Below are 6377 nucleotides of genomic sequence, written 5' to 3'. Positions count from 1 at the left end.
GCATTACAAATTAGTACAAAGTATGTATCATGGGCCCAAGGCCTCTTTATTGAATAAATCTGTTAGTCTGTCATCTGTTTAATGGGGCATTCAGCAATATAGCAGCTTTATGACGTCTTCGGAACATCGACTCTGGGCGAGGCAATCCTGTGATTAACGCCACAAGCCAAGTCTCCAAGCCTGACCATATATGTAGTAAGGGACAACACATATACATTGTACTCGCCTCTATACATCAAATTGATATTCTTACCAGATGTTGACCTTGATTCTACCATGACGTTATAGAATGCTGGATTCTGATTGGTTAAGACAAGACAAGATCGTTCAGTCTCAGATTAAAGAGAGGTACCTACTCAACATTGGGATTGCATCACATTTCAAAACTGTGGGTTCATCTCCTAGTTTTTACCCCAGTTACGCAATGATAACGTCCTAGTTTAACACACGGCACTGTTTACTATGTATAGTCGCAGAAACTCGGATCCGCGTGCCTCTAACGTTACATGGATAATTATTACGGTTGAGAGGGATTGGGCAGATCAAACAATCGTCTAAACATATTTGTTAAGATATGTACAAGCACTGAATGAATAGACCGATCCAGTCTGTCAATCAAAACTGGCGCATGCGTCAATTTTGGCCAATCAGCAGGCCGGGCGCGCTGTGTGGATTTGTCAGACTTATTTCCGGGGTCAAACGATGCATCCGAAGCGATGTGCTTCGAATTATGCCATTTACACTCGCTATATTTATTACATATTGCTGCGATTTGATGTGTACCTTAACAAAACCATTACGGCCAAGACAACAAAAATGGAGGCGGATCAAGAAACGCGATAGGCCTAACGATCAGTTAAATGTCTGCACCATCGTTCAGGAAACCTACGTCTGCCTGCTGATGAGAATTTGCACGAATTTCCACACTTTTGCACATGTGCAAAATCATTACCAATTGATGACAACAAATAGCAGTTTAAGACTTTGCAAGTGTTATAAACACGGACAATTCTTGTAACTACAAAATTGTTTTTGCTTAACGTTTTTAGTCACTACTAGGCATTGAGTTGGTACGCCATAAAGCTCAAATGAGACAGGCGAGAAAGCCGTGACACGATGTAAACAAATCTTCATTTCGGTTAGGGTCAACCGAAATAGCAAAACTTGTTACATGAAAGAACAATGTGGCGGATATTGTCCCCTTCGCTCTTAGATAGTCTTCAATTTGTCACACATTGTAGGATGTTTTAAGTTTCATAAGCACAATCTGAAGGCCTACAGTATCTTGTTAACAGAGCAAAATATTCGAGGAGTAATATTTTTTATTCAAACGGAAATATTGTCAGTGTCAGCAGTTGCCTATCATGCAATATCCAAGTATCAAAATTAGTTCATATGAGTGCCTATAAAACCATGCTTTAAATATTTCAGATTTTTTATAAAGAGTTGCATGGGACTTTGAACTGAATTACCTTCCTCCATGTTGATCGAATACGAAAACTATGTGAGAAGAATAGTGACTTTCTGGAGTATTGGACGGAGTGAAATAAAGTGTATATCTTAATTACGAGAACATTATTTGAAGTTTTGTTACCACATAAATTATTCACATATAATGGTACATTTTAGGAGTAATATTACAACTGTAATTTTGATTAATTCACTGGAAATGATAGCAAGGTATGTTTTAAGAATCTTGCTGTTTTTAGTAAACGTGGAAGGGTAATAAAATTAATAATAATCTAATCAATAATAAATAATTATTCAATTGATTGACATATCAGATTTTTAGATTTTAAAGGCAGAACTAGGCAAACAAACACCATACATATCATGGCAGGACAATCACTTGGTATTAACTTAGTTTCTTGGCTCCTGCTTTTAGATGTTTTTTTTAAATACTACATTTACTAATAAGATAATTCTGAAAGTGATTGCTAGTATCATAACTCATTAAAGTTATTTCAACATCCAGAAAATTTGAAAAAGCAAAGGCTACGTTTTGGTCAAACCCTGGTCAGGCATTATCCAGTCCTGGAACAGAATAACTTACAAAAATCTCAGGTGACTTTTCATGTAACGGAATAAAGATTGAAACATATATTTAACCCATATTTGATGTAATTCTTCTGATAAATCATAAGTTTTTTAGGAGGTTACTAATATTTGAAGACTGAGCCAAAGCTAGTGTTTATTAAGATGGTGGATTTGGACAAATTGTTCAAGGTTTGTTGATGGTTATTTGCAAAATGAGCTTCATATTAAATTGCACACTGGTTTGTAGGAGGTGAACGCTTCAGGGCATTTTCATGTCTGTTTTCCTAAACCTTTGTTATGACTTTTACCAAATTTTGAATCAACTTTATTATAATTGTTATGACACCAGTAAGTATCTCAGAAAAGGAAATAGATCAAAATCAGTGTTATGTCCTCTAGGGATATGGTCTCAGATCTAATAAAACAAAGATTATCATTGTTTAATTAAGAAGCAATAATGTCAATATGTAATTGTATTGACAGAAGGCTTTGAACATAGGATATATTCTTTGCACCTTATTTACACTAGTAGTTAGCAGTTAAACATCTCTGATGAAAAACAATAGATCTACATTTGTATTTTGTGTAACATTCTATTTCAATGCTAGTTAATTGTTCGGATAACTGTGGATTCTCTGTTCCAAAATTTTGCATCACATGTTTCCTATTTCTGGAAGATGGGTCAGCTAGTGTACAGGTGCAGACAGTATCTTGGATCTTCTTTGTGTTCTGGTGCTGTGACATACCTGTACATAAACGCTGGCAGTTCATGAAGTCCAGTATTGTGGAAGTTTGTATGTAAATTAGGATTCCACAACAAAGTACATATAGAAAAATTAAATGGAAATGATGATTAAAAAAATGATTTCCTTATATTCAGTGTCATTTTATCATGGTGTACAGATTTTGAAGAGAGAAACTTTACTGAGAGTTGCTGCAGATCAGCTGTTGAATATTTGCTTCTGGGTATGTCCAGATACGTCCATGGAAACATATTGTTTACAAGCCCAATTACCTTTTCCAGATTTCCAAATAAGATCAAATAGATTATGCTGTGATTGATTTGTTTACATTAATTGTACAGACAAATAAGGTGCATGAAGTAGTAGACGGGAAATATTTTCTGCTTTTTATTTACCATTCTCTTAATTCATTAAAAGATAGAAACCCATGTTTTCAGATTATTGAACTAAATTTGAACAACGCCAACGGATAAGTAAAGGCGCCACGCGCAGTGTTGATAATCTTTTTATAGATACCGAAACGATCTGCAACATGAACATGTGGTTGTGTTCACGAGTTTTAAAAATTATAAACCCAAACAACAAAATTCAGTTATCCTTCCCCTGCTAATATCTGTGACGGTGGTGAATAATTGCCAGATAGATTAATTGATTCGAAAGAAATTACGCTTCCTACAGTCTCAGCAGCTAGTCGAGACGCTTTTTCATCGGGCATGTAACTCATTTTCACTCGCCAGTTGTAATCTGCCAGCTAAAATATATTAAAAATCACATACGTATAACTTGCCTCTTTAAATAACATTCACAAACGACGGATACCAAAGTATCACAAGCAGAATTCACCAACAACGTTCGCAATCACGTAACGTTTCGCCGGCGGTGACGCCATTGTGATTTGCCAGTGGTTGTCCCCCCTAACGTCAAAAACGAAGTGGGCGGGGCTTATCGGCCGGGACTGGATCGGTCTATTAGCATGAATACCCCACTCAGACACAGTATACTGACTCCGAGCCGACCAGTCTTTGTTGTACCCAGTAATGCCGAGCGCCAGGCAGGGACCAACAAGTACCATATTGTAACGTCTTTTGGTATGACGCGCTCGGGGATTGAACCCGCGACCTTCCGCTCTCCGGGCGGACGCTCTAACCACTACACCACGGAGGCGGTCCATCAAGTTTATAACTTCATAGCACTGTGAGTCATGTAATTGATGATGTCAAAGCATTGTACAAAATCTGTTATCTTACCTCATGCAGAAATGTCGTTTTCTGATTGGCTGAGCCAATCAATGAGATCACAAATATTAACACTCGTTAAAGTTCGAATCCTTTCAGCAGGCCTTTGAGTTTTAAACTGTTATCTACTTGTGTTGATATGCTTGCTATGAACACACGTTGGGATGAGATTCTCTATTTTTCATAAAAGTGTGCTTTCCTCAGGCTTTTCCTGGAAGATGTCGCTACACTAACATTGTACACCAATGCTGAATACTATAGCTTTACTTTCTATACGGAGGGCAATGGTTATTACAGTCTTCAATCAAAGTTTATCTACTTATTTAAGATAATACATAAAACCCCACCCTAGATTAAAGAATTTGATTGAATAAACAGAAATATCACTCCATATGTTTGTTACTGAAAAAACGCACTGGTCACTCAAGTTTCGTGATAATAGCACTGTTTGAAGCTGCTTCTGAGAGGTTCTTGCAACGCGGGATCCTTCCAGTCCCAAACATTCAAAACATTGTAAATATCTGACAAACAAGGCAAAGCCTATTCCGTCCGCTGGAAAGTTTGGGATAACGAAAGTAGCCTCATGGTCACCAGGTGGGCTCTCTTCCAAAAGCCAAGCAGTGAACGCATGACTCTATCCCTCTGGGCAACTAGGGGTGAAATTAGGAGTATGATGGCACGTGGCAAGCCGAAGTGAGGAGTGCTCTTCCGGCTGGACAATGCTCGGTGCTCAGACCAGTCATTGCCCCGTAGCTACAGTCCATGGCACCTGCAACACCCACCTCGTCCAGATCAGGCTTCTTCAGACCTCCATCGGCTCCTCACACGAGGGAAGCTCCAGGCAAAACCTATTTCTACTCCAATGATGATGTCATAGCAGCTGTGGAGAACAGTCTTGACAGCCTGGAGCAGGACTTTAACGGAACTGGGAGAAGATACCAACCAACATAGTTGGTACAAATGCAACCGTTTCGAAGCGGATTATGTTGAAGGGTGAGTGAGTGAGTTATGTTTTACACCGCTTTTAGCAATATTCCAGCAACATCACGGCGGGGGACACCAGAAAATGGGCTTCACATATTGTACCGATGTGGGGAATCGAACCCGGGCCTTCGGCGTGACGAGCGAACGCTTTAACCACTAGGCTACCCCAGCGCCCCTATGTTGAAGGGAGTGAGTAAATCGGGTTTTATTCCAGCAATATCACGTGCATGGGGAGGATGGGGTAGCCGAAGGGGTTACACCGGAATTATGCTAAACACATTGCACCAATCATGGGAATCGAACCAGGGTCTTACAGTGTGAACGTGTGAAGAACGAACGCTTTACCACCGCCCCGGATTATGTTAAAATATCGAACAATTTAAACATGATCAGGTTCAGTGAGTCCTGAATGTTTATGAAATGGCCACTGAAACTCTCGTCAAAACGGGTGAAAAATAACTGTGCGCGCGCACACACATACGCTTTCTCAAGACGCTGACACACACACACACACACACACCCGAGTGAGTTTTAGTTTTAAGCCGCACCCAGCGACATTCGAGCTATATGGCGGCGGTATGTAAATAAACGAGTCTGGATCAGACAATCCAGTGATCAACAGCATGAACATCGATCTACGCATTTGGGATACGATGACACGTGTCAACCAAGTCAGCGAGAGTGGCCACCCGATCCCATTAGTCGCCTGTTACGACAAGCATGGGTTACTGAAGACAAATTCTAACCCGGACCTTCACGTGTTGTATGGATACGATCAAATTGTGCAAAATAAGTGCACGTGCACGGAAACCTTCGGAGTGGATGAGATTTTTATTTTGTTTAATAAAGTTGCATTGTAGGCTTAATGTGCAGGTGCAGAAAATAATAGCCTCGTTCATCAATGCTTCTCAGTATAGAGACATCCTGTTTCAGCTGGTGGTTAGACGACAATTTTATCAGTGGTACCATGCTCATGCAATGTCTCCACGTGCGGGTTGGAGGAAGGACGTAGACATGTTTTGAAAGGCATGTCACCCGTTACCTGCACTTAGAATTCCATTTTTTATCACCCCAGACAACAAGTTTTTTATATTCACAAAATTCTTCGTCGACATAATATTTGCCTATTGTTAATTGAGATAGTTATCGCACCGAACGGAAGTAACATGATGGCACAACAGAGGAAAATACGTCATGTATGAAAATCGTGGCGTCATGGAGTCACGCTTTCTCTACAAATGAGGTGACATGCCATACATATATACAGCGAGTAAGTGACACCTTTGTTGATAAACAAAAGCACTTCTTGTTGAAGTTCCGTTTTGTAAGATGAATTCACGTCAAACGATTTCAAATTTTAACAATTCTGCGGTGGAGA

Source organism: Haliotis rubra, unplaced genomic scaffold (genome assembly GCF_003918875.1).
Source record: "Haliotis rubra isolate DU_JTF1 unplaced genomic scaffold, ASM391887v1 Scf426, whole genome shotgun sequence".
NCBI classification, from domain to species: domain Eukaryota; kingdom Metazoa; phylum Mollusca; class Gastropoda; order Lepetellida; family Haliotidae; genus Haliotis; species Haliotis rubra.
The sequence above is the reverse complement of the archived record's forward strand: the minus strand, read 5'-3'. Positions refer to the sequence as shown.